We start from the raw sequence: 27,524 nt of genomic DNA, 5'->3' as shown, positions 1-27,524 counted from the left end.
CGCTTTAATAAATTTCTGAAAATACTTGACAACTAAAAGTTTTCTTTGGGAAAGCCCACTGACTTCAGATAAATTTTAATGCTAATATGATTAAAAACTGAAGGAGGAATAGGAGGAAACTGAAAACTTTTTTCATCCACGTTATTGAGCTGCTATTTTACTACTTGGAGAATGTGATATGAAAATTGGACCCTGGAGGGTGTCCTTGCATTTTCATTGCTTCTCTTTCAGAGAAAAAACTAAAAGCATCCAGTGTTACTGGAGAAAAAATTAGAAAATAGTTCCCCAACAAGAATCTCGAGTTTAGGAATATTGTGACCTTATGGAGGGAGGGGTGTTGAGGGTATGGAGAGTGATTACTCTTTTCACCTGGGCTCTGAGTTCAGGTGGTGCACACAACTGAAAATATAAGCTTTCAGGGCATGCATTGCTCCAAATGCATATTATATCTTGCTGCCAGACTAGATGTGTTTTAAAAAAAACAACAACAACAAAACCACCTCCTTTCTATAGCCATTGAAACAGAGTTTACTGTTCTAACTGAAAGGTCAGGGCAAGGTCGGGCATGTTGAGGCAAGCCTGGGCATGCCCGGGCATGTCTGGACATGTCCCGGCAGAGAGCCGCAGACAAGCCCTGGAGGCGGGCCGACAACCAAGCCGTCCAATCAGGAGCTGACACGGAGCCCTCGCCGTCCAATCAGGAGCCGACACGGAGCCCTTGGACACCAATCACCACTGAGCCCACGTTTTTTTCCTTATATGGGAGCCCGGCCCGGGCTATAAAACCCTTCCCCACCCCTCATACCTCGAAGACTCCCTTTGCTTCACAGACCCGCCTCGCTTCCTTGCTCACCCGCCCCTGGGAGTTCTGCCCGAGAGCGACCGCGCAATAAAAGGCCCTGATCAACGGTCCATAGGGGTGGCTCTTTCTTCCCGAGGCGTTTCTTACATCTGGCGCCCAATGTGGGGCTCGAGGTGAGGGCCTCCGGCACTCGCCGTTGAGGCCCCCTCGAGCTCCACCACCTCGGTAGCCCCCGGACCCAGGCAGCTGACCAACCCCCCGGACGGCAGGATACGGGGTAAGTCCCTTTGGCTTTGGGGCCCGCCCTCCCTGGCGACCACCTCCTAGGGCCCAGTAACAGGTGCGCACTTACTGGGCCCTCCCGGTCACCAGCTCGTGAGGGAGATGTCCCGAACGGCTGTGTAGACCTCCGGCTTCGGCCTCCAGCTTCTGGTCCCCCAGCTCGGGAGGAAGACGTTCTGAACGGCTGCATGGACCTCTGGCTTCCCTTGGCACATCCGAAGACGTTCGGGCAGCAGGGGTTGCCTCCACGCTCTGTGGTCGCCATGGGATCGACGGCCTCCAAACCCGATCCCCAATACTCCACCCCCTTAGAGTGCCTGCTGGCTAACCTGCGGACCCTAAGACTAAAGGGATATATCCACTCCAAGCAGCTCACTTTTCTGTGTTCACAAGCCTGGCCTCAGTATCCCCTAGATAATGGCTCACAGTGGCCAGCCACAGGGACATTTGACTTTGACGTCCTCCGTGATTTAGATAACTACTGCCAGAGAACGGGAAAATGGTCTGAGGCACAATATGTTCAGGCCTTTTGGGCGTTGCGCTCTCGCCCCACCCTGTGCACCACGTGCAGTCCCCGCCAAATCCTGCTTATCATGGCTCCCCTGATTCCACCCTCCCGGGCCAAACCAGCTCCTCCCGTCTCTGAGTCCTCTGCTTTCTCTGTTCCCCTGGAAGATCTGGTGGCCCCTCTTCCATATACCTCTCCCACGGCCGCCACCCCCTCCACTCCGGCCCCTCCTACCTCCACTCCCGCCCCCGAGACTCCACCACCGGCCCCAGATCCTCCGGCCCTTAACCCTATCTTGTATCCTCCTCTTTCCCCCGTCACTCCCTCCCCTTCCCCGGTTAGCTCCCACACTCGCTCCCACAGCAACCCTCCGGGAGCCTCCCCTCCCCCTCCCCCAGCCCCGCTATTCCCTCTCCGACAAGTAGCCAGAGCTGAGGGTCTAGCCCAAGTCCATGTCCCCTTCTCCCTCCAAGACTTAGCACAGATTGAGGCCAAACTGGGTTCCTTCTCCTCCAACTCCACTCAGTACATTAAGCAGTTTACTGGTCTGACCCGCGCCTACGCCTTGACATGGCAGGACATATATGTCATCCTGGGGTCTACCACCACCCACGAAGAGAGGCAGGCCATCTGGATGGCAGCCAAGGCTCAGGCCGACCAGCGGCACTATGCCAACCCCTCCCCCGAGCGCCCCCCAGGGGCTCAGGCGGTTCCTGACACTGACCCTGGTTGGAACTACCAGGAAAGGGGTGGCGGCCAGCTGCGAGTACGCTATATGATAGAGTGTCTCCTCGATGGATGGAAACGTCCTCTCATAAGGTTGTAAACCTCCTCAAACTAGATGAGGTGACCCAGGGGCCCGACGAAAACCCAGCCATGTTCCTTAATCGGCTGACCGAGGCCCTCGTCCAATACACCAGGCTGTCACCTGAGCCCCCCATCGGGGCGGCCACCTTGGCCAATCGTTTTATCTCCCAGTCTGCCCCCGATATCAGGAAAAAGTTGGCCAAGGCTGAGGACGGCCCTCAGACCCCTATCCGAGACCTGGTAAAAATGGCTTTTAAGGTCTACCATGCCCGCGAGGAAACTGCTGAGGCCAGCCGAAAGGCAAGGCTCAAGCAAAAGGCCGAATTTTCAGGCAAGCCTCCTAAACCAGCAAACCCAGGCCTTGGTAGCGGCCCTGCGGCCAGCGGCGGGCTTGGCGCCCCAAAACCCCCCTCCGGGGGCCTGCTTCAAGTGCGGCCAGGAAGGGCACTGAGCCAAGATGTGCCCCAATCTGCGGCTTCCTTCCAAGCCATGCCCGTTGTGCAAACGACGAGGACACTGGGCTAGTGACTGTCCCCAGGCCTCTTGGGCCTTGACCTCTAGGGGCCAGGGACCAGAGCGCCCCAGGGAGACCTCCTGCCCTCCTTTGGCTTTGGAGCTGCTGAACTTCGACAGTGACTGACGCCGCCCAGGCTCGGGGACCCCAGTAACCCAAGCTGAGCCCGGGGTAACGCTCCAGGTAGCGGGTAAGTCCATCAATTTTTTGGTTGATACGGGGGCTACCTATTCGGTCCTTCCCTCTTTCGGAGGCACTTTATGTCCGTCCTTCCCAGGTTTCAGTTATGGGCACTGACGGCCAACCTTCGTGTCCGCTCCAAACCCAACCACTATCCTGTCAATTAGATTCCTGTCTATTTACCCACTCCTTTTTGGTTAGCCCCTCCTGCCCTACTCCTCTCTTGAGAAGAGATATACTTGCTAAGCTGAAGGCTACTCTTCAGCTAGCTCCAGGATCGGCTCCCACGTCAGGGGCCTTCCTAATGCTACCTGTTGACCCTCCAACCTCTTCTGTTAATCCTGAGGTCTGGGACACCCGAGTCCCGGTGGTGGATCGGCACCACCCTCCAGTCCTCATCCGGCTAAGGGACCCCACCTGTTTCCCAGCCCGGTCCCAGTTTCCTTTGTCTACTCGCAACCTCAGGGGGCTAAAGCCCATCATCGACCGTCACATGGGACAGGGTCTCCTGATCCCCACGACCTCCCCCTGTAACACGCCCGTCCTCCCTGTTCGGAAGGCTTCAGGAGACTACCGGCTAGTGCAGGATCTCCGCCTGATCAACGCGGCGGTGATCCCTGCCCATCCACTTGTCCCTAACCCCTACGCCCTCCTTTCTTCCATACCTCCTCAGACCTCTCATTTCACCGTTATCGACCTCAAGGATGCCTTTTTTACCATCCCACTCCACCCCGACTGCCAATTCCTCTTTGCTTTCACCTGGACTGACCCCAACACCCAGCTGACCACACAACTCACATGGACTGTACTCCCTCAGGGGTTCAGAGACAGTCCCCACTACTTCGGGCAAGCTCTGTCCCGGGATCTGGCCAGATGCTCGCTTCGCCCTAGCACCCTCCTCCAATACGTAGACAACTTGCTCCTTTGCAGCCCGTCAGAAGAGACCTCCTGACAACATACTACAACTCTCCTCAATTTCCTTGGTTCCCAGGGTTACAGAGCCTCACAATCCAAAGCCCAACTGACTCAGACTTCTGTCGTCTATCTGGGCCTGCAAATCACTCCGACCACTAAAGCCCTGACAGCAGACTGGTGTAGCCTCCTCCTGTCCATCTGCCCTCTGGCCGATGGAGACCAGGTATTGTCCTTCTTAGGACTGACGGGGTTCTTCCAACACTGGGTCCCAAATTATGCTACCCTGGCCAAACCTCTATATGCTGCAGTTAAAGAGACTCCCACAGGGCCGCTGTCTTCCCCCACCGAAGTGACTCAGGCCTTCCACACTTTACGCTCAACCCTATTGGCTGCACCCCCTCTCTTTCTCCCAAATCCCAACTATCCACACCATCTATACACTGATGAAAAGGGAGGGATAGCCTTTGGAACCTTGGTGCAACCAATTGGCCCCGAATTGCTGCCTATTGCTTACATATCCAAACAACTTGACCCCACAGCCAGGGGATGGTTCCCCTGCCTGCGGGCACTAGCGGCAGCGACAACGTTGTACGCCGATGCAAAAAAGCTGATTCATGACCAACCCCTGACCATCTTCTCGCCTCACCGTCTTGGTGACCTTTTGGCCTCTAGATTTCTTTGTATTTTATTTTGCCACACATCTGCTTATTTAAGAAACAGCATCCCTTTGGTAGTAATGGTTCAGCACGAGTAGGTATTACAGCTTGATGTGTGTGTTCTAATTCTCAGTGTTCTTTGATTCCAGGTCTTATAGAGCAGTTAAGGCAACTGTAATGGCATTTTTTGGAAATATATTGTAAAATAATAAAAGGTGACCTAATTAAAATTGAAAAAAAAGTAAATTCTATTTCTTTATGAAATCATACCTTTTCTCCTTTGTTTAATTAAATCTTTACTATCACTTCCTGATATTTCCATCCTGAAATGCCTTATACATTTCAGATGCCATTGTGGGCACTAAGAGGTATTAAATAACAAAATAAATTAAAAAGTATGATACCTCTTTTCAAGGAACTTACAGTCCTACATATGCATGAACTTATTTTGACATTAGGGGTCTATTTCATTGTATTTTAAAGTACACAGAACATAAAATTTAGTATTTTAACCATTTTAAAATATTTGCTTCTCTGGCATTAATTATACTCATACTGTTGTGAGACACCCACCATTAACCATCTCCAGAAAATTTTCACCTTTCCGAACTCAAATGTAATATCCCTTAAACACTAATTCATCATTGTCCCCTACCCTCAAGCTGGCAACCACGATTCCACTTGCTGTGTCTGTGAATTTGACTACTCTTGGAATATCCTTTTGTGATTGGCTTGTTTCACTTAGCTTAATATCTATGTTACAACCTCTGTCAAAATCTCCTTCTGTTTTAAGACTAAATAACAATAATATTACATTGTACACATGATATTAGGTGACTTTTACACTGTGTTAATTGCCAGTGATTTCCTTTTAAAGAATTATATTTTAAGATATTTGCTATAAGCCTTTTGTTTTGAAATAGTTTTAGATTTACAAAAATTTTTAGAGAGTATGGAGAGTTTCTATATGCCTCATAATTTTTCCTATTGTTAAACAGTCCTGTTCAAATTCTCCAGGCCAGAATACTGGAATGGGTAGCCTTTCCTTTCTCCAGGGGATCTTCCCAACCCAGGGATCAAACCTAGGTCTTCCCCATTGCGGGTGAATTCTTTACCAGCTGAGCCACAAGGGAAGTCCTAGCCTATCCCTTTTCTATCAGATCTTCCCAAAACAAGAATTGAACTGGAGTCTCCTGCATTGCAGGCAGATTCTTGACCAACTGAGCTATCAGGGAAGCCCTCCTATTGCTAACACCTAATATTAATTAGTATGGGTTGTTTGTTACAACCAATGAACTGACATTAATATATTATTTTTGTCTAAGGTCTATATTTAGATTCTCTATATTCAGTTCAGTTGTTCAGTCATATCTAGTTCTTTGCAACCCCATGGACTGCAGGATGTCTGGCTACTCTGTTTATCACCAGTTCCCAGAGCCTACTCAAACTCATGTCCATTAAGTTGGTGATGCCATTCAACCATCTTGTCCTCTGTCATCCCCTTCTCCTCCTTCCTTCAGTCTTGCCCAGCATCAGGGTCTTTTTCAGTGAGTCAGTTCTTTGCATCAGGTGGCCAAAGTATTGGAGTTTCAACTTCAGCATCAGTCCTTCCAATGAATATTCAGGACTGATTTCCTTTAGGATGGACTTGATGGATCTCCTTGCAGTCCAAGGGACTCTCAAGAGTCTTCTCCAACATCACAGTTCAAAAGCCTCAATTCTTTGGCACTCAGCTTTCTTTATAGTCCAACTCTCACATCCATACATGACTATTGGAAAAATCATAGCTTTGACTAGATGGACCTTTGTTGGCAAAGTAATGTCTCTGCTTTTTAATATGCTATTTAATTTGGTCATATCTTTTCTCCCAAGGAGCAAGCATCTTTTAATTTCATGGCTGCAGTCACCATCTGCAGTGATTTTTGAAGCCCCCCCAAAATAAAGTCTCTCATTGTTTCTACTAGATTCTCTTAGTGTTTACCTTACATTTTCTTATTCTGTTCAGGATGCTATCTAGGATATCACATTACTTTTAGTTGTGTTCCCATAGGCTCTTCTAGATTGTAACTTTTTCTCAGACTTTTCTTTTTTTTTAAGACTTTGCAGTTTTTAGGAGTTCAGGTATTTTGGATCCATCTTATGCTTCACTCATGATTAGACAGATGATATGGATTTTAGGAGAAAAAAAGCACACAAGTGCTATTTTCATCACATAATATCAAGGGTACACACTATCAACAAATATTATCATTAATGTTAATTCTAATCACCTGCTGGGAGGAGGTGGTTGTGTTTCTTCCACTGTAAAGCCACTTTCCCTCTCCTTTCATACTGTTGTCTTTGAAAGTAAGTCTTTAAGCAGTACGAACATTTAGCAGGTAGAGAGTGACGCTCCCCTCCTTAAAGGAGAAATATCAATACCACTTAACTTAGAATTCTTCTATATAAGAGATTTATCTATTCTTCCACTTTCATAGATTTTTGCCTTCATTTTTTATATCAGTTTGGACGAAGCCATTTGTAGGAAAGGAAACAACATCGTTTAGTGTTTGCTGTGCCACAGGACCTGTGTTAAGTGTGAAAGTGAAAGTGTTAGTTGCTCAGTTGTGTTTGACACTTTCCAGTCCCATGGACTGTAGCATGCAAGACTTCATATAGTACCCATTAATTCTTTGTGTAATCCTAGCCATAAACAATTTGGGATAGATATATATTTTCACACTGTTGATCAATAAATCAAATCTCAGCCTTAGTAACTTCAGTTATATAAGAAATGTACATCTAACTATTTTGCTCATGTAACTGAGATTTGAAGTTACACTGTGACTCCAAGAAATGGATTAGATTTTGAAATTGACTGTATTGTTTTCAGTAACTCCTTTGATAAGAGCTTTAGATATGAGCTTTGTGCAATCCTTATAGTTATGGACCTAAGTAGCTTTGCTAATCTGTACAAGTAATAAGTGTCTGTTCCATGGTAAGTATGTAGGTCTATCAAATCCCAACCACTGCCTTTTATAGTTTCTGCCTTTTAGCTCTCTGTGCTGTATAGATCTATATCATTTAAACACTGAATTTATGAAGGAAAGGTTAAAACTGTAGGCTTTGGTTCCTTGGTTAGCTGAGAGCCTTGGGAAAATTGCGTATCTATTCAAAACTTCTGATTTAGTATGTATAAATTGCAGAGAGGGAGCAGTGATGATGATAGTCATAGGTATTACAAGGATTAAATACAGTGATTGATGACTAATTAGAGCTCTTTTGCATTGTGTCTGGTACAGAGTAGGTACTCACTTTGAGTTAGATGTCATTATCAATATTGTTCTTGTGTTTTTGTTCCATACTTCAGTATGTGAGATAGTCTTATATTTTAGGTTGGGTTTCCTGGAGGACAAGTTGGAGATAGTTCCATCTGCAAGTGACTAAGGCTTGAGGTAAGCAAGGCAGGAAGCAGAAGGTGAGCCAAGGTATGATCAGGTGAAGTCAAGTCTCAGCCTAGTCTGATGCCATGGCAGTGATTTCTCCTGGTCGTAGAGCTGGCCTTTTGTGTTCTCTATCAGCCAGTCATTGGCTATGGGCTGTAGAGGAGGGGAATGGTACTGGTGTCAAATTTTAGGCACAATTGGAACTTCATGGACCATCCTCAGAAAGGTTTCCCAAGTGCAGGGTATCCTCAGCTAAGGAGTGCAGAACCAATAAGAAGCACTGGAGGAGATCAGACAGGGCACAAAAAGGGCCCACGGTTTTCCTCCCCAACTACACAGGAAACTTCCTTAGACAAGACTTTTAGTAGAATTACAGATACTTCTCAGACTCTGCAGATTTAGAGCAGTGAATTTGCAGATGGAAAAATTGGGCATTACATGCCTGGTTTGGAAGCTTTTAGCAAAATAACCTGGTTTGTTGTGGATTGTATTTTTCACAATTGTTTAGTTCGCATTGGCTGTGCTAGAGATGGCTTAGTTCTCTTCCTGGAAACTAAAATATTTATCAAGAACTATTCATAGAAACCTCCTGTGGATAGAACTAGTACTTCCAATAAAATATCACTGAGGTTATATTGCTGTGGTTCTCTAGCTCAGGGTGCATTAATCCTCACCCCCTCCTTTGTTTAGTACCTCTCCTTTGGCCCCACCCCCAGATACTCTGATTCATTTGGTATGGGGTGAGGCCTCGGTTTTAATTTGCTTTCAATGCTTCCCAGCCAAGATTGAGAATAACCAGATTGTAGTAAAAAATTAGCCAGTTGGAAAGTTTTAAATTGTCTAACTGCTTCAAAATGCAAGCAAAGAGATCTGCCTCATCTTGAAATTATTGTGTTTAAAAATACCAAAAGGGTATATAATGACATTTTAAATGACAATGTTGAGAAAAATATAGATTTCAGAGTGCAACAAAGTATTCATTCAAGATGATCCTGAAAATGCAGAAATTCTATCACCTTTCCTATGCCCTTCAAAACAGGAGTCCTTGGTCTAAAAGAATATTAAACCATTTTAAGTGAGCATTAACTTACACATGCAAATAATGTAGATATTAGACCAGGTATACACACAAGCACAACCAAAGTAAAATTTTAGTATATATTAAAAAATTAAACACTCATAACTGGACACAAATGCCCAACAGAAACTCAGGTTGGTATAATATAACTGATATAGTTAAACTAGCTCTAACATAATTCTAGTCAGATTGAAAGGTAGTAAAATGCATGTCACAATATTTTCCTTTCTCTGAAATTAGCATTAAGATTTTCAATAGTATATTTAAAATGAAAGCAAGTGAAAGAGTTTTAATTATTTTATTAACTATTAAAAAATGACAATGTTTTAGTTTCTAAATAACCATAATTTTCCTCCCAAGTATTCATCTGTCAACATTTTTTAAGCCATTTCTGTACTTATAAGCAATACAATTTATAGAATTATCAAATAAAGATAAAAATATGTGTTACTTATCCTATTATTATTATTAAACATTGAGCTCTAGTTCTTTTTCAGCAAAGAGGAGCATTGGTGACTGACAGTGCTAGAGAAGAAAAGAATGCTTAACTATAGAACTTTCCCTTCAGAAGAATTTATTGCCCTCAATTAAAAATATTCTATTCAGGTTTTCACTGTAATACTATGAAGATTACCTTTAGAAAACCCCAGTTTTGTTTTTCCTGGCCACAAAAAGTTAAAAAGTAAAAGACTACCGTTAGGTTTCTGCTGGCGTTATTAAGTTTGCCAGATAAATGTCTCAATTGAATACTGAAACTGTGATTTATTGGGCTTGAAATATGAGGCATATCTTTTATGTAGGAATTTTAAGTATCTTATTAAGCAATGGTAAAGTTGATTCAGTATTTAATCAAAACAAACCACAAAACAAGTATGTGCAGTACTTAGTCCTCTCTCAAGAATCACCAGCTACTGGAGATGGAGGAAGAAAATATTCTTACATTCTCAAACTTTTATTTCACTTTCTAGCAGTGTTTCATTGAAGGAAATGGAAACCCACTCCAGTGTTCTTGCCAGGAGAATCCCAGGGACGGGGGAGCATGGTGGGCTGCCGTCTACGGGGTCATACAGAGTCAGACACGACTGAAGTGACTTAGCAGCAGTAGCAGCAGCAGTGTTTCAAAAACTACTGTCTCTCCAGATTTACACATCTAGCAAACATTTGAATGCAGGTAAATATATATGTGTCTGACTCTTGTGACCCCATGGACTGTAGCCTGCCAGGTTCCTCTGTCCATGGGATTTTCCAAGCAAGACTACTGGAGTGAGTTACCATTTCCTTCTCTAGGGGATCTTCCTGACCCAGGGATCAAACATAGGACTCCTGTAATGCAGGCAGATTCTTTACCAACTGAGCTACCAGGGGCTTCCCAAATATATGTGTTTACAAGAGCATCTTCTAGTGCACAGGACCTTTATCATAAAATATCAGACAAACTCACCTATGATTGTCCTCAGTAAAATGAAGAGAGTGAACCTGAATTATTTTGAAAAAATGCCGAGATGCATGTAGCATATGTTAACTCAGTTTTCATTCATGTTTGAGAATACACTTTTCAAATCTTATAAAAGGGCAAATGTTGCTATGCTTCTGCAAAAATGCCTCATATATATTTTAGATGTTTGGAAAATATCACTTCTTATTTTTCTTTTTTTTAAATAAAATTTAGTCTGTGAAAAATATACATTTTACTTCTGATTTTTCCTTCTCCATTTTTTTCACTGTGACAACAATGGTGCTTAAGGGGTGAGGGACAGTGCATTTTAAAATGATGATATTTGTGCTTTTTGAATAAGCCTAAATTTGTTGGAAGCAAATGGACAATGAAACACACATGCTAGAAATATCATTATAATATTAGCAGAAATAATAGATAAGAACTTTTTGCTCTGCAACATACTGAAAAATGAATAGAATTGAATAAAAGTGAACACTTTTTTTCAAAAAAAAGCCAAGAACAACTCTAGAATGGTAAGTACAGAATCACACTCACCTTTATGTGAATTAAAGAACTTAAATATAACTGGCTATTTAATTGGTCTGGTTGTAACACTGCTGTTACCTCCCTCAGGATGTGCAGAATTGGATAAATGGAAATACAGAGCTTTTATTAAATTTTAATTGTATTTTATTAAGGCACAGGAAAAAAGACATTTTTGTGGTTTTATTATTATCATGGTAATTTGCCAAGAGAAGGATTTTAATGGTTTAAATGCTAATTATTCAAAGATAGATTAAGCTTTACAAAAAGAAAAATGGTTGCTCAGAGATTTGGACATGCTGAGGAATAAAAGATAGCATTTGATATAACAACCCATGCTGATCCTTTAAAAAAGAAAACAGTTGGATTAAGAAAAATCTACATTTTGAAAAGCCAAATGAATACATAAAACCATAACAAAGACAAATAAATATTCATTCATTTATTCAGCAAATGTTTATTAATTGCCTCCTTTGTGTACCAGTAACTTTTAATCACTGGATATACAAAGTCAAATTATACATGGTCCTGCCATTGCAGGTGTTCTGTGGGAGGAAGTGAGAGATGTGAATCAATAATAATACAAGACAGGGCTGGAAAAGATTGAAGTTCTGTAGGATTGCAAACAGAGGCACCTATGGGAGCAAAGGAAAGGAAGGGAAGTTTCTCCAGACACTTATGAATTTTAAGGCATTAGGAAATAGTTCAATGTAAATAGGCAAAAGCAGTCCAGGTCCAGTATAGCAAAGCAGAGAAATAGCAGGAACTGAGGAAGTAGGCAAGGGCTAGATAGCAAAAGGTCCTTCTTGCCAAGGTAAGGAGCTTGACATTTATCTGAAAATTTAGGAAGGAGCTATTGGGAGATCCCCACTACCCTTAAATTGAGGTAAAATTTATGGATTGTGAAATATACTTAGTGCAAGTTCCTTAGTAGTGCTAGGATATAGTGAGCTCTTCATTTTAAAAGTATGAACTTGGCAGAAGTATAGGCTCCCCCACCTGCCAATGCAGGGGACATAAGAGACAACGGTTCAATCCATGGGTCGGGAAGATCCCTGGAGGAGAGCATGGCCACCCACTCCAGTATTCTTGCCAGGAGAATTCCATGAACAGAGGAGCCTGGAGGGCTATAATCCATAGGGTAGCAAAGAGTTGGACACTGCTGAAGCTACTTAGCACATATGCATGCATGCACACATAGGAAGTAAACCATCTACCATCTGTCTTTATAGCAGTCCTCCAAAAGATATCAGTGTGTCAGACATTCTTGCTCACCAAATGGCTCTGTGCTCCCATACTTTTCCTACTTTCATTCAGTTAGGTAAGACCATATGATTAGTTCTGGCCAGGGAATTGTGTCAAAGGATGCAGAGAGTTGGCAAGGGCTCCTCCACCTTACCTTCTTCCCTTTGATGCAGGCATAGAACCGGTGCTCTGTGTGGTGCAGCCTCAACATTAAAAGACTCATGCTCCTTGGAAGAAAAGCTATAACAAACCTGGACAGCATATTAAAAAGCAGAGACATCTCTTTGCCAGCAAAGGTCCATATAGTCAAAGCTGTGTTTTTTTCAGTAGTCATTGGCAGATGTGACAGTTGGACCATTAAGAAGGGTGAGTGCCAAAGAACTGATGTTTTTGAACTGTCTCTTCAAAAACTCTCTTGGACTGCAAGGAGATCAAACTAGTCAATCCCAAAGGAAATCAACCCTGAATATTTATGGGAAAGACTGATGCTAAAGCTGAAGCTCCAATACTTTGTTTTTAGCCACCTCATATGAAGAGCAGATTCACTGTAAAAGACCCTGATGCTGGGAAAGATTGAGGGCAGGAGGAGAAGGGGATAACAGAGGATGAGATGGTTGGATGGCATCATCGACTCAATGGACACTAGTTTGAGCAAACTCTGTGAGATAGTGAAAAACAGGGAAGCCTGATATGCTGCAATCCATGGAGTTGCAAATAGTCAGACATGACTGAGCAAGTGAACAACATCTCTCCCTAATTCAGTTCTTGGTCCCCTTGGGCCCATTCTCAAAATAAAAGGTAGACTTTTTTTTTTTTGGAAGCACGAGTAAATCATGTCACTCTTCAAAATCCTCCAGTGGGTACCTTTCTCAGAGTAAAGTCCCTAAAATGATCTATAATGTTCTACATTTTCTGGTCTCTAACATATCTCTGATTTCAGTCGTTTCTCCTGTTAGTCACTGCTCTAACAATGCTCATCTTCTTGCTGTCACTATAATGCCAGGAAAGTACCTTCTTCAGGCCTCTCAGACTCACTACTCACTGTATCTAGAGTATCATTCCCCCAAATCTCTGTAGGTCTGTCTCCTCTGCCTTTGGATATCTGCTCCAGTATCATCTTCTAAGTCAGGTCATCCCAAACCACCCGAAATTAGCATTCTTATTCTCTCAGCGATCTTGTAAGTTAGATAGTTATTTTTACATTAAAGTTGAGGGAAAATGCTCACAAGATGTTATCCCCATTATAAAAAGAAGGAAACAGAAGCTCACAGAATCATGACTACAGTGTTAGTTTGTACCAGTTATTCCACATTCTTTATATCTATTAACCTATTTAATCAAAATAAGAAATCTGTTATCCACAAAAATCACATAAAATATCTAGAATCACACAGTCACTAAGCTGCATAGATAAGCTGAGACAGCATCTTTGAATTAATAATCTTTTTCTTTTACTCTATTGGCTTCTGATATTATAATTCAAATCATGCAGAACCATAGTATTAATTATAAATATGTGCTCGGGGATTGGTTACACATATTTTTCAGTTAAATATCTCCTTCTATAATTTATATTACCCTGACTATAATTTTCAAAGTAGTGAAATATTAAAAGCCAGGCTAATCGGAAATTTTGTGTTGTTGGCACCTCAGTATGGGCTGTGCTGCAGTACTTTAGTCCATACTGTAAATTATTGTAAATTTTTATCACAATCCTATTCTCCCCAAGAGATAGTCTGTTTCTCTTCTTAACATAGAATTGCTTTAGAAATGTCAATATATAGCTTCTAAAAAATGCTATTTCAGAATTTTGCATTCCTTTTCATTTTTAGATGATTTTTGAAATATTATTTGTGCAACTAGTTCACTATTACAACATCAATGGTGCCTACCCAACAATAGCTGGCATTACATAAAGCCATAAAATATTCAAAACTGAAGAAATACAAAGATCTTCTTTAAAGCAGGGATTAGTGAATCTCTCTAATTCGATTATAGGAACAGTTATAAATGACATAAAGACAGGTAGATATTTAAAGGTTTTTTCAAAGCTGCAATAATTTAAGACACCATTTGGCTGCTAAAATTGCATTTGTTTATAAATTATCTATTAAAATTTTCCCATGCTTCTGCCCATCACTTATAAAACTATTTTATATTGTACGCAGAAAGTTGTATTAATGATGTTGCTCAATAGTGTATGCAAACCTCATTTTTGTTCTATTTCCCTTACTTCTAATCTCTATTTTATTTCCTATCATGCAATTGAAGCCCATTCTATTGTGTTTGATATGTTTTTAAACATTCATGTAATCATATAAAATATTTAGCAATATTTGTAATTGTGTTTTTAAATTTTAAATATGGTTCAGTTCAGTTCAGTTCAGTCGCTCAGTCGTGTCCGACTCTGCAACCCCATGAATCGCAGTACGCCAAGCCTCTCTGTCCATCACCAACTCCCGGCGTTCACTCAGACTTATATCCATTGAGTCAGTGATGCCAATCAGCCATCTCATCCTCTGTCGTCCCCTTTTCCTCCTGCCCCCAATCCCTCCCAGCATCAGAGTCTTTTCCAATGAGTCAACTCTTCGCATGAGGTGGCTGGCCAAAGTACTGGAGTTTCAGCTTCAGCATCATTGCTTCCAAAGAAATCCCAGGGCTGATCTCCTTCAGAATGGACTGGTTGGATCAGCTTGCAGTCCAAGGGACTCTCAAGAGTCTTCTCCAACACTACAGTTCAAAAGCATCAATTCTTTGGTGCTCAGCTTTCTTCACAGTCCACCTCTCACATCCATACATGACCACTGGAAAAACCATAGCCTTGGCTAGACGGACCTTTGTTGGCAAAGTAATGTCTCTGCTTTTCAATATGCTCTCTAGGTTGGTCATAACTTTCCTTCCAACGAGTAAGCATCTTTTAGTTCATGGCTGCAATCACCATCTGCAGTGATTTTGGAGCCCTCAAAAATAAAGTCTGACACTGTTTCCCCATCTATTTCCCATGAAGTGACGGGACCAGGTGCCATGATCTTCGTTTTCTGAATGTTGAGCTTTAAGCCAACTTTTCCACTCTCCTCTTTCACTTTCATCAAGAAGCTTTTTAGTTCCTCTTCACTTTCTGCCATAAGGGTGGTGTCATCTGCATATCTGAGGCTGTTGATATTTCTCCCGGTATTTTGATTCCAGCTTGTGCTTCCTCCAGCCCAGCATTTCTCATGATATACTCTGCATATAAGTTAAATAAGCAGGATGACAATATACAGCCTTGACATACCCCTTTTCCTATTTGAATCCAGTCTGTTGTTCCATATGGTATTGGGCTATAAATCTTACTCTGCTCCTTACCTGTTTTTAAACTCAAGACTGCTTTTAAGTGATATGTAGTTTATTATCTTCATCTAGTTGTTTCTAATTGGTGAATAAAATTTCACAAGTGTGTGTCCACCTCATTTTTTTCACCCACACTTCCAGTTACCTGTGCTTCCTGCCCTTACTTGTAAAACTGCAATTAATTGCTCTTATACAGGTTATAGGAGATTTTCTCTGAGATCCTCGTTCAGAATTATGATCCCTCCCTCCAAGTGCCTTCCTCTACTTGATTGTACTAAGCACTGCCATTTACTTCCAGAATGCCTGTGCCAATGTAAACCCTCAACAGTAACTCATTTCGCTCATATTTTTCAATGTGCTTTGCACGGCCAGTCACTTATTTTGCTTGGGTATCCCTACTTTTCCACATTTTTATTGCATACCTCATGCATGTTCTTGTATTAGCATTTAACAACAGGATGATAGAGATTTGCTTTAGATCAAAATGTCTCTTTTGTAATGTTAGGCTGTGCTGTACTAGGTCGTTTCAGTTGTGTCCAGCTCTTTGTGACCTCATGGACTGTAGCACTCCTGGCTTCTCTGTCTATGGGATTTCTCAGGCAAGAATACTGGAGTGGGTTGCTGTGCCCTAGAGAGTACAAGTAATTTGTGAGATAAATTTTCTCATGAGAAAAGAAATATAGGTTATTTTAGAGCAATGGGGGATAAGGCGATGGCACCCCACTCCACTACTCTTGCCTGGAAAATCCCATGGTCGGAGGAACTTGGTGGGCTGCGGTCCATGGGGTGGCTAACGGTCAGACATGACTGAGCGACTTCACTTTCACTTTTCACTTGCATGCATTGGAGAAGGAAATGGCAAACCACTCCAGTGTTCTTGCCTGGAGAATCCCAGGGACAGGGGAGCCTGGTGGGCTGCCATCTATGGGGTCTCACAGAGGTGGACACGACTGAAGTGACTTAGCAGCAGCAGCAGAGCAATGGGAGTATACTGAAATCTTTTTCTCTCTCTTTTTTCTTAATTAGAAAGCTATATTTATTATAGAAAATTTGAAAAATGTAGAAAAGTAAAAAGATTAAAATAAATTTCTTCGCAGTCCTATCCTCCTGAGATGACTATTATTAACATTCCTCTGTATCACCAGCCCCACCTGTATATCCATTTATCTGTATTTTCAGTGTATTACTATTATTTTAGCTTAATATTTAGTTTACTATACATTTTAGTTTGTATATCTTTAGTTTACTATATCTTTAAGGATTGCTGTGCTTTGTAATAAGCATTTTTACTTAATGTACTGTATTATCTCAATATTTATATTTCTATAATACTTCATATTCAAAATAAACCCTATTTTATTTGAAAATTAAATTTAAAATGACAAAATTCCTTGTTGATGAGTTTATTTTGAAAGGAGAGTCAAAATAAACATATTGTGCACTAGTTACTTCTGGCTTGTGATAATCTAGATAACATTTTTATCTTATTTGATTTTCTTTCAAAAAATTTGCCACTAGATTTTAGTGTAAAATTGTCTGTGACTCTTTAGTCTTACTGCCCTACTTCCTATGTTTAATGGAAAAATCCCAAAGTATGCCAGTGATATTTTCCCCATTGTCTTTTGAAAGCACTACAATTATAACCCTCCCCTTAAAATTCGTATGAAATTGCACTCTTGTCAAGATTTCTGATCATTTTCTTATTGCTGAATGCAATTTAACTTTTAGTCATCTTCATCCTGGACTTATAAGAGTCATTTGACATTGCTAATCTTTTTCTACCTTATTGAAACACTGTTTTTGATATGGCTGCTGGGCACTTATTCTTACAATTTTTTTTTTTTTACTTCACTACCTATGTCTTTTGAACATTGTTTGCTGATTCCTCATTAGTTGGCTGCTAAACTTTGGAATAACTCAGGGCTTAGTATTTGGATTTCTCTTTTATATGCGTGTGTATGGACAGGGAGGCCTGGCCTGCTGCAGTCCATGGGGTCGCAAAGAGTCCAACACAACTAAGTGATTGAACTGAACATATATATATATACACAATATACTCACTTATAATTTATATGTATATGAAAGTCACTCAGTCATGTCCGATTCTTTACACCCCAATGGACTATACAGTCCATAGAATTATCCAGGACAGAATACTGGAGTGGGTAGCCTTTCTCTTCTCCAGGGAATCTTCCCAACTGAGGGATTGAACCCAGGTCTCATGCATTGCAGGTGGATCCTTTACCAGCTGAGCCACAAGGGAAGCCCGATTTATATGTATATGTGTGCATAAATATAGATCAATTATATATTGATACATATATTTTATTATATTTATACACAACATACAAACACACACTACACATATATTTATACATACCATATACATACACTATACATATTAATTCTATGGATGATTTCACTTAGTTTCTGATATGTACTATACAGCTTATATGATATATGTTGTTGTTTTTCAGTTGCGTCCAACTCTTTGCAACCCCATGGACTGCCACACACAAGGCTTGCCTGTCCTTCACCATCTCCTGGAGTTTGCTCAAATTCATGTCAGTATAGCATAAGAGATGATTCTTGGCTTTTTTTGGACAAAAAGCATAAAATTCTTAATGATGATATTTCATAGTTTATTATACTTAAAAGACACTCCACACTATTGAATTTCTTGCTGTATTTCTTGATGTCAGTCATATTTTAAGTAGAATTAAGAGATGCAACGGAAGGGGAGGGAAAAATCAAAGTTATTTTAAAAATTCAAAATGGTTCAAACTATTATGTTGAAAATGAACACATGACCTCAGACACACTGCCTCAAAACATGGCCCCTTGGCAATTTGTACTATTACTTTAAGATGAAGGAATTTGATAATGATAGGTGCAAGAAGGACTCAGTGGCCTGGCTATTTTACCTGAAGCCATAACACCTTTATATAGGAGATGCCCTACCTAAACCTGAAAGAAAGGAATATCCTTATCTTCAAAGACAGTGGGATGTCAAGAGGAATCTGAAAGAATGTTGGTGGGAATGCAAACTATTACAGCCACTATGAAGAACAGTGTGGAGATTCCTTAGAAAACTACAAATAGAACTGCCTTATGACCCAGCAATCCCACTGCTGGGCATACACACTGAGGAAACCAGGATTGAAAGAGACACATGTACCCCAGTGTTCATCGCAGCACTGTTTATAATAGCCAGGACATGGAAGCAACCTAGATGTCCATCAGCAGATGAATGGATAAGCTGTGGTACATATACACAATGGAGTACTACTCAGCCATTAAAAATAATACATTTTTATCAGTTCTAATGAGGTGGATGAAACTGGAGCCGATTATACAGAGTGAAGTTAGCCAGAAAGAAAAACACCAATACAGTATACTAACACATATATATGGAATTTAGAAAGATGGTAACGATAACCCTGTAGGCGAGACAGCAAAAGAGACACAGATGTATAGAACAGACTTTTGGATTCTGTGGGAGAGGGAGAGGGAGAGAGAGAGGGTGGAATGACTTGGGAGAATGGCACTGAAACATGTATAATATCATGTAAGAAACGAATCACCAGTCCAGGTTTGATGCAAGATACAGGATGCTTGGGGCTGGTGCACTGGGATGACCCAGAGAGATGGTATGGGGAGGGAGGTGGGAGGGGGGTTCAGGACTGGGAACTCATGTACACCTGTGGCAGATTCATGCTGATGTATGGCAAAACCAATACAGTATTGTAAAGTAAAATAAAGTAAAATAAAAAAAAAATACAAAATAAAATAAAATAAAAAGACAAAAAAAAAAAAAGAATGGTCATCACCATTTCCCTGATTCACTACCCTTACCTCATGCCCTTTTTGTCTTCTGCTGCTTTCCATGACTTCACTCTTTATCATAAAAATATTCAGGCTTAACCTTTTCTTCAAGTCGTTGTTTCCCCATGAAGGCTCCTATGTCTCATAAAACTTCTATCAACTAAATGGGCTTGCTTTTCTCTTATCAACCTGTCTTTTGACACTCTAATTTATAGGACCCTAGTCAGAAAACCTAGAAGGGCAGTAGGAAAAATAACTTTTTCCTCCTTTACAAAAGTATTCAAAGCTTTTCTTATCATAAAACAGAATAAGTTTTTATATAAATTTATTGTAAAATAACATGAAAAAATATTTTGTTTTGTATGAATAATACATGTATATAAATATATGTATATATATTTAAATATATATCAAGTTAAGTAGAAAGAAAAATATAGGTGGATGTATTCACTTTGAAACTTGATGTTTTTTATCTGACTTGCATGTTTCAAGGCTTTATATTCATTTAGCACATATTTCTGCAACTGAAGGCATACTGATTTTTTCCCCCTCAGGTTATACATAACTCAACCTTTTCTTAAGTTGGGAAGTTTGGTTGTACTCTAGTCTTGGCATTTAGTCTTGACTGTGAAACACAGGCTTTGGATCAAAGGGCTTAAAATCTCATCATCCTAAAGCTAGTAAGTGACAGAAAGGCTTTTCAAAAGCTCTATGGGAACCACTTATGTTGAGTAAATTATATGCCACAGTCAAACATTTTTCAGAAAGTTTTAGACAACATAATGGGCGTGGGAATTCCACCAGTTTGGTTTCTTCATTCAGGAAAGTTCTATAATATGATTTTTGTGCTAATGTTTTACATATGCCCCAGATTTTATTATACTATCAGATTTGGAGTATAGCATAGAAGATAATCAAGCAACAAATTATGGAATTCTGAGTCACAGCAGTTATGCAGCAAACAGGCAGATAAAGAAAAACAATAACTATTTGAAATGTAAAACTAAAATTGAATCTTTCAGTTAACAGCTAGAGACATGTGAATTCCACACAGATTTTTTAGCTATATTAAGAAATAAGAAATTTTAGCTGTAATAAAACAGAAAAAGCAAAGAAGTTGGAACAATTTTAAAAATGGGCCTTATTCTATTGATCAAATATTAAAAATATAGAATATCTAAGCTTTCTGCATCATACAAAAAATAACAAGATGAAATATTTTGTTCAGAATGCAAGAATGTTTATATTCTAATAGCCAGCCTATCATAGCATTTCACTCTGCAGTGACCCTGAGCCACTTCTTACTTCTCATATAATAATCACTTCATTTTGCCCTACAACTTGTGGCTCTGTGGCATCTGCATTGGAAGGGTAGCAATTCTAGCTCTTCTACGAAAGACAATAGTCGATGTGGGATGGAATGGAGAAACTTCAAGGGAGTAAACAGATGTAAAAAATCTCCTTGTCCTGTTTCCCAACAGCTGCCAATCACAGGATTTTCACAATAAGACACCCCTGAGAACAAAGTCAGCCATCTCTTGGTGCTTGTCATCTTCATAGGGGACTCACAGCAGGCAGGACAGCAAGACTGGCTACCTGGGAAATCCAGGCTTGGGGGATGTATAACAATGAGAATGACGTTAAACAAATGGACAAGGATGGTATGCACTCTCTTCACTGCTGCCTGTTTAGCTCACAGGACTCCAGTGGCTAGAACAATGCAGATCCCAAGAGAATTAACAACCAGCTTGTGTCAAACCCTCAGTTTGGCCTGTGGTCTTTGCTTTTCATTGTTAAAAACAGCTAAAAGCTGGGTGCTGTGGTTCACAGATTAAGACAATGCCTGTTCTTCCCTTTCACAAGTAGGATTACAGTACTATGTGCTTAAGACACTTTTTTTATTTTTTTCTTGGTTCTTGTTTTTATACTCAAATGCTTGATTGACGATACCCTGGGAGATGTCATTGTTTCTGTAGCAATCATTGTAGTATCCTTGAACACAGAGAGCCGTGAAGATTCTTTTCCAGGTGTTTCATCAATGTACCCGAAGGATGGCCTCTTGGAGGGTTCACTTGTCCACTGCTTTAACATCAACTGATGTCTATTTGAAGAGCATATAAGAAAGAAGACATTAAATGGTACAGGGCAGAAAGGAGGGAGACTAAGTTCATTAAGGGCCTCCATCTGAAAGCAGCATGTGTGGAATGTCAATTTAATAATAGAATTGACAGCTTTTCTCTGGTGTCACTCTGTAACAATGGCTCCTTTGACAATTTATAAAATGGGCCCTTTGTAGATGTCAGTGAGTGGCATTGCATACATTTGTGAATGCCCTGCATAACTAACATTCTCCCTGATGCTGCACTTTCAGAATCTGTCCCAAGGATCTTTTCAAACTGATCCAGGGAACCGGTATATGAAGATCCAATGAACCTATGCTGTGTATTTGATACACTTTTTCATGTTGAAACCCCAACATCATCAGCACATAAATCAAAATGTTTAAGTAGTTTGGCAAATAGTCTTGGGCTAGAAGATACTTTTGGACGATGTTACTCTAATGCTAATACAAAATGCATCTAATCACTTAATATTTTTGTAATGAGCTTACTATAAAGTGATTTCTTTATTTCAGGCAAAGTTTAGCCTTTCAATATAAACATAGATCATTCTCATGAATTGATTCAATCAACACTGTATACACAGGTAAAGTTTTTTTAAAAACCTTGAATGGCACTGACAGCAAAAAATGAACAATTTGGAAGCAACACAAATTCCTCAACACTCATATTCCGGATTGTATTACTTAGATTATTTTTAGTGCTTTAAACAGTTTGTTTGTTTGTTTGTTTGCTTGTTTTGCCTATTAGTATTGAATTAATCAGGAAAGTCTTTAAAAAATGCAAATGGGTTTCTCAAATACCCAAAATCAAATTTCTATTTAAACTTCAGTGATTCATGCTATATGTAGGGAAACTACTATATTTTCTTATTTTAGGAGTGTTTCACAAATTGTTATTCCTAAATGAGCAAATACATACAAAGCATTTGAATCAAGATGACAAATATATTAATTTTATTATAGTCATCATGAAGAGTTGATTCGACCTAATCAATGGCAATTTCATTCACTGCGCTAAAACTACAATTACAAAATGCATCACATCTTTACAAGAATACTGAGCAGTAGTTTTTAGTGATAGATGACAGAAACATATGCATATTACTTTTAAAGGAATATTCATTGATTCATTAATCCTTTAACCATGTTTTATTTCCTTGAATAATTTTTACAGTATTCACATTAAAATAATAACATGGTTTAAGTTAGAAAATGTTGAACTTTCTTATTTGATAAATGTTATGCTAATTCTAAATTTATAATATTCAGCATTTCACTCTGTATAGGATTAATTTAATTTGGAGTTAAAGATGAGAATCATAAAGTAATTCTGTAGTTAATATATGAAGTTCTGGACCGGTAAAGAAACTTAAAGATTCATATATCTAACTACATCATTTTACCTATGAGGAAACTAAAGCCAAAAAATTTACTGATTTTGTAAGTTTTATGACAAATTTTCTGTTAGTAATCACAATATAGAACATATTAATCAGAAATTGTCAAATAATTTAAAGAATTTAAAAAAATGAGAACATAGAAAGTCAGCTCAGATTCTTTGACTGTGAAACACCTCCATCTACAGTGGTTATTTGCCCTGTATATGTGAACTACTGGGCAGGTTGTAACAAAATGGATATATATGTATATATGCATGTTTCATGGAGATATTAAATGTAAATCAAATATGAAGATATAACTAATCATTATTTACTCTCAATCCTGATTTAACAGTTAACTAAATTGATCAAAACAAAATATTACCTTAAGCATTTTTAGGGATAATTCCCTGGTGGCTCAGATAGTGAAGAGTCTGCCTGCAACGCAGAAGACCCGGATTCGATCCCTGGGACTGTAAGATTTCCTGGAGAAAAAAATGGTGGTGCACTCCAATATTCTTGCCTGGAAAATCCCATGGACAGAGGAGCCTGGCAGGCTATAGGCCATGGGGTCACAAAAAGTTGGACACAACTGAGCGACTAACACAAATATTTTTAAAGAGTTAAGAATCATTTAATTTGATTTAATAAATAAGGTAGCCTATGAAATGGGAGAAAATATTTGTAAATCATATACCTGATAAGAGTTTAATATCTAAAATATCTAAGAAACTCATATGACTCAAAAAAACCCTTCTAAGCTAATTAAAATAATTGACAGAGGAACTAAACATTTTTCCAAAGAGGATATACAATTAGACAGTGGGTGCTTGAGAAGATCACTAGTCATCAGGGAAGCACAATTCAGTTCAGTTCAGTCACTCAGTCATATCCAACTCTTTGCGACCCCAAGAACCGCAACACACCAGGCCTCCATGTCTATTACCAACTCCCGGAATCCACCCAAACCCATGTCCATTGAGTTGGTGATGCCATCCAAGCAATCTCATCCTCTGTCGTCCCCTTCTCCTCCTGCCCTCAATCTTTCCCAGCATCAGGGTCTTTTCAAATGAGTCAGCTCTTCACATCAGGTGGCCAAAGTACTGGAGTTTCAGCTTCAACATCAGTCCTTCCAATGAACACGCAGTCCTGATCTCCTTTAGGATGGACTGGTTGGATCTCCTTGCAGTCCAAGGGACACTCAAGAGTCTTCTCCAACACCACAGTTCAAAAGCATCAATTCTACGGTGGTCAGCTTTCTTTACAGTCCAACTCTCACATCCATACGTGACCACTGGAAAAACCATAGCCTTGACGACACACATTTGTTGGCAAACCAAATTTGAAATATCACTTCAAATCTGTTAGAACAGATTATTATCAAAAAGATAAGAGATAAAAAAGTGTTGGCAAAAGTGTGAAGAGGAGTGAACCCTTGTGACTTTACTATGTATTAGCTTAAGCACAATATTTAACATTTCGGAGCCCCCAAAAATAAAGTCTGACACTGTTTCCACTGTTTCCCCTTCTATTTCCCATGAAGTGATGGGACCAGATGCCATGATCTTCGTTTTCTGAATGTTGAGCTTTAAGCCAATTTTTTCACTCTCCTTTTTCACTTTCATCAAGAGGCTTTTTAGTTCCTCTTCACTTTCTGCCATAAGGGTGGTGTCATCTGCATATATGAGGTTATTGATATTTCTCCTGGCAGTCTTGATTCCAGCTTGTGCTTCTTCCAGTCCAGCATTTCTCATGATGTACTATGCATATAAGTTAAATAAGCAGGGTGACAATATACAGCCTTGACATACTCCTTTTCCTATTTGGAACCAGTCTGTTGTTCCATGTCCAGTTCTAACTGTTGCTTCCTGACCTGCATACAGATTTCTCAAGAGGCAGATCAGGTGGTCTGGTATTCCCATCTCTCTCAGAATGTTCCACAGTTTATTGTGATCCACACAGTCAAAGGCTTTGGCATAGTCAATAAAGCAGAAATAGATGTTTTTCTGGAACTCTCTTGCTTTTTCCATGATGATCATGGCATCCAGTCCCATCACTTCATGGGAAATAGATGGGGAAACAGTGGAAACAGTGTCAGACTTTATTTTTTTGGGCTCCAAAATTGCTGCAGATGGTGATTGCAGCCATGAAATTAAAAGATACTTACTCCTTGGAAGAAAAGTTATGACCAACCTAGATTGCATATTCAAAAGCAGGGACATTACTTTGCTGACTAAGGTCCGTCTAGTCAAGGCTATGGTTTTTCCAGTGGTCATGTATGGATGTGAGAGTTGGACTGTGAAGAAGGCTGAGCACTGAAGAATTGATGCTTTTGAACTGTGGTGTTGGAGAAGACTCTTGAGAGTCCCTTGGACTGCACGGAGATCCAACCAGTCCATTCTGAAAGAGATCAGCCCTGGGATTTCTTTGGAAGCAATGATGCTAAAGCTGAAACTCCAGTACTTTGGCCACCTCATGCGAAGAGTTGACTCATTGGAAAAGACTCTGATGCTGGGAGGGATTGGGGGCAGGAGGAGGAGGGGATGACAGAGGATGAGATGGCTGGGTGGCATCACTGACTTGATGGACATGAGTCTGAGTGAACTCCTGGAGTTGGTGATGGACAGGGAGGCCTGGTGTGCTGTGATTCATGGGGTCGCAAACAGTTGGACACGACTGAGTGACTGAACTGAACTGAAACCTTTTTGGTCCTCATCTATAAAATAAATAAACAAATGTGAAGTCCTTCCTACATTATATGATATATAGTAAGAGCAAGATTATGTAAGTTAGCTATCACTGATAGTGGCACATGTGTTACTGGTAGAACTAAACACCTTTACAAATCTCATTGAGGGGTTACAGTGATGCCAGTGAGAGGAATGCTCAATGTGCGTGCAGGCAAATGATAGTATGTGTGTGTGTGTGTGGTTTAATACTGCAGTTTTATATTTTCAAAATATTTTGGGAATTTACCTATAGAAAAACAAAAGCTTGAAAATAATTGTGCTGCCATTGGGGGCATGTTTGATCAATTAAAGCAGGACTGTGGAGGTGAAATTTGGCTTGTTACGTCTTTGAAGTTGAATTCTATAATCAAAAAGAGGGCATAGTAAATAATAGGTTGAGAAAACCGGTTAAACTATCTTTGCAATCTTGTGTCTGCAAGAGTAAAATAAAACTCTCATGCTATAAGCTATAGACCGATTGATTGTAATACATTACATTGAAAAGTTACTGTATCAGTGTAGATTCATCTTCTTGGAATGTAGATGATGCTATCCAACCATCTCATCCTGCCGCCCCATTCTCTTACTGCCACCATCTTTTCCAGCATCAGGGTCTTTTCCAATGAGTTGCCTCCTAGCATCAGGTGGCCAGAGTATTGGAGCTTCAGCTTCACCAGTCCTTCTAATGAACATTCAGGGTTGATTTCCTTTAGGATTGACTAGTTTGGTCTCCTTGCAGACCAAGGGATTCTCAAGAGTCTTCTTCAACACCACAGTTGGAAAGCATCTATTCTTCAGCACTCAACCTTCTTTATGGTCCAACTCTCACATCCGTACATGACTACTGGAAAAACCATAGCTTTGACAATAAAGACCTTTGTCAGCAAAGTGATATCTCTGCTTTGTAATACAGTGTCTATGTTTGTCATAGCCTTTATTCCAAGGAGCAAACATCTTTTAATTTAAGTGAAAGAGGAGAGTGAAAATGTTGGCTTAAAGCTCAACATTCAGAAAACTAAGATCATGGCTTCTGGTCCCATCACTTCATGGGAAATAGATGGTGAAAAAGTGGAAACAGTGTCAGACTTTATTTTTTTGGGCTCCAAAATCACTGCAGATGGTGATTGCAGCCATGAAATTAAAAGACACTTACTCCTTGGAAGAAAAATTATGACCAACTTAGATAGCATATTCAAAGGCAGAGACATTAATTTGCCAACAAAGGTCCATCTAGTCAAGGCTATGGCTTTTCCAGTGGTCATGTATGGATGTGAGAGTTGGACTGTGAAGAAAGCTGAGTGCCAAAGAATTGATGCTTTTGAACTGTGGTGTTGGAGAAGACTCTTGAGAGTCTTCTGACTGCAAGGAGATCCAACCAATCCATTCTAAAGGAGATCAGTCCTGGGTGTTCATTGGAAGGACTGATGCTAAAGCTGAAACTCCAATACTTTGGCCATCTCATGGGAAGAGTTGACTCATTGGTAAAGAGTCTGATGCTGGGAGGGATTGGGGGCAGGAGGAGAAGGGGACAACAGAGGATGAGATGGCTGGATGGCATGACTGACTTGATGGACATGAATTTCAGTGAACTCCAGGAGTTGGTGATGGACAGGGAGGCCTGGCGTGCTGCGATTCATGGGCTTGCAAAGAGTCAGACATGACTGAGCAAATGAACTGAGCTGAGCTGAACTGAAGTGAGTCACCATCTGCAGTGATTTTGGAGCCCAAGTAAATAAAATCTGTCAC

Source organism: Capricornis sumatraensis, chromosome 1 (assembly GCF_032405125.1).
Source record: "Capricornis sumatraensis isolate serow.1 chromosome 1, serow.2, whole genome shotgun sequence".
NCBI lineage: Eukaryota > Metazoa > Chordata > Mammalia > Artiodactyla > Bovidae > Capricornis > Capricornis sumatraensis.
Note: the sequence above shows the minus strand (reverse complement) of the source record.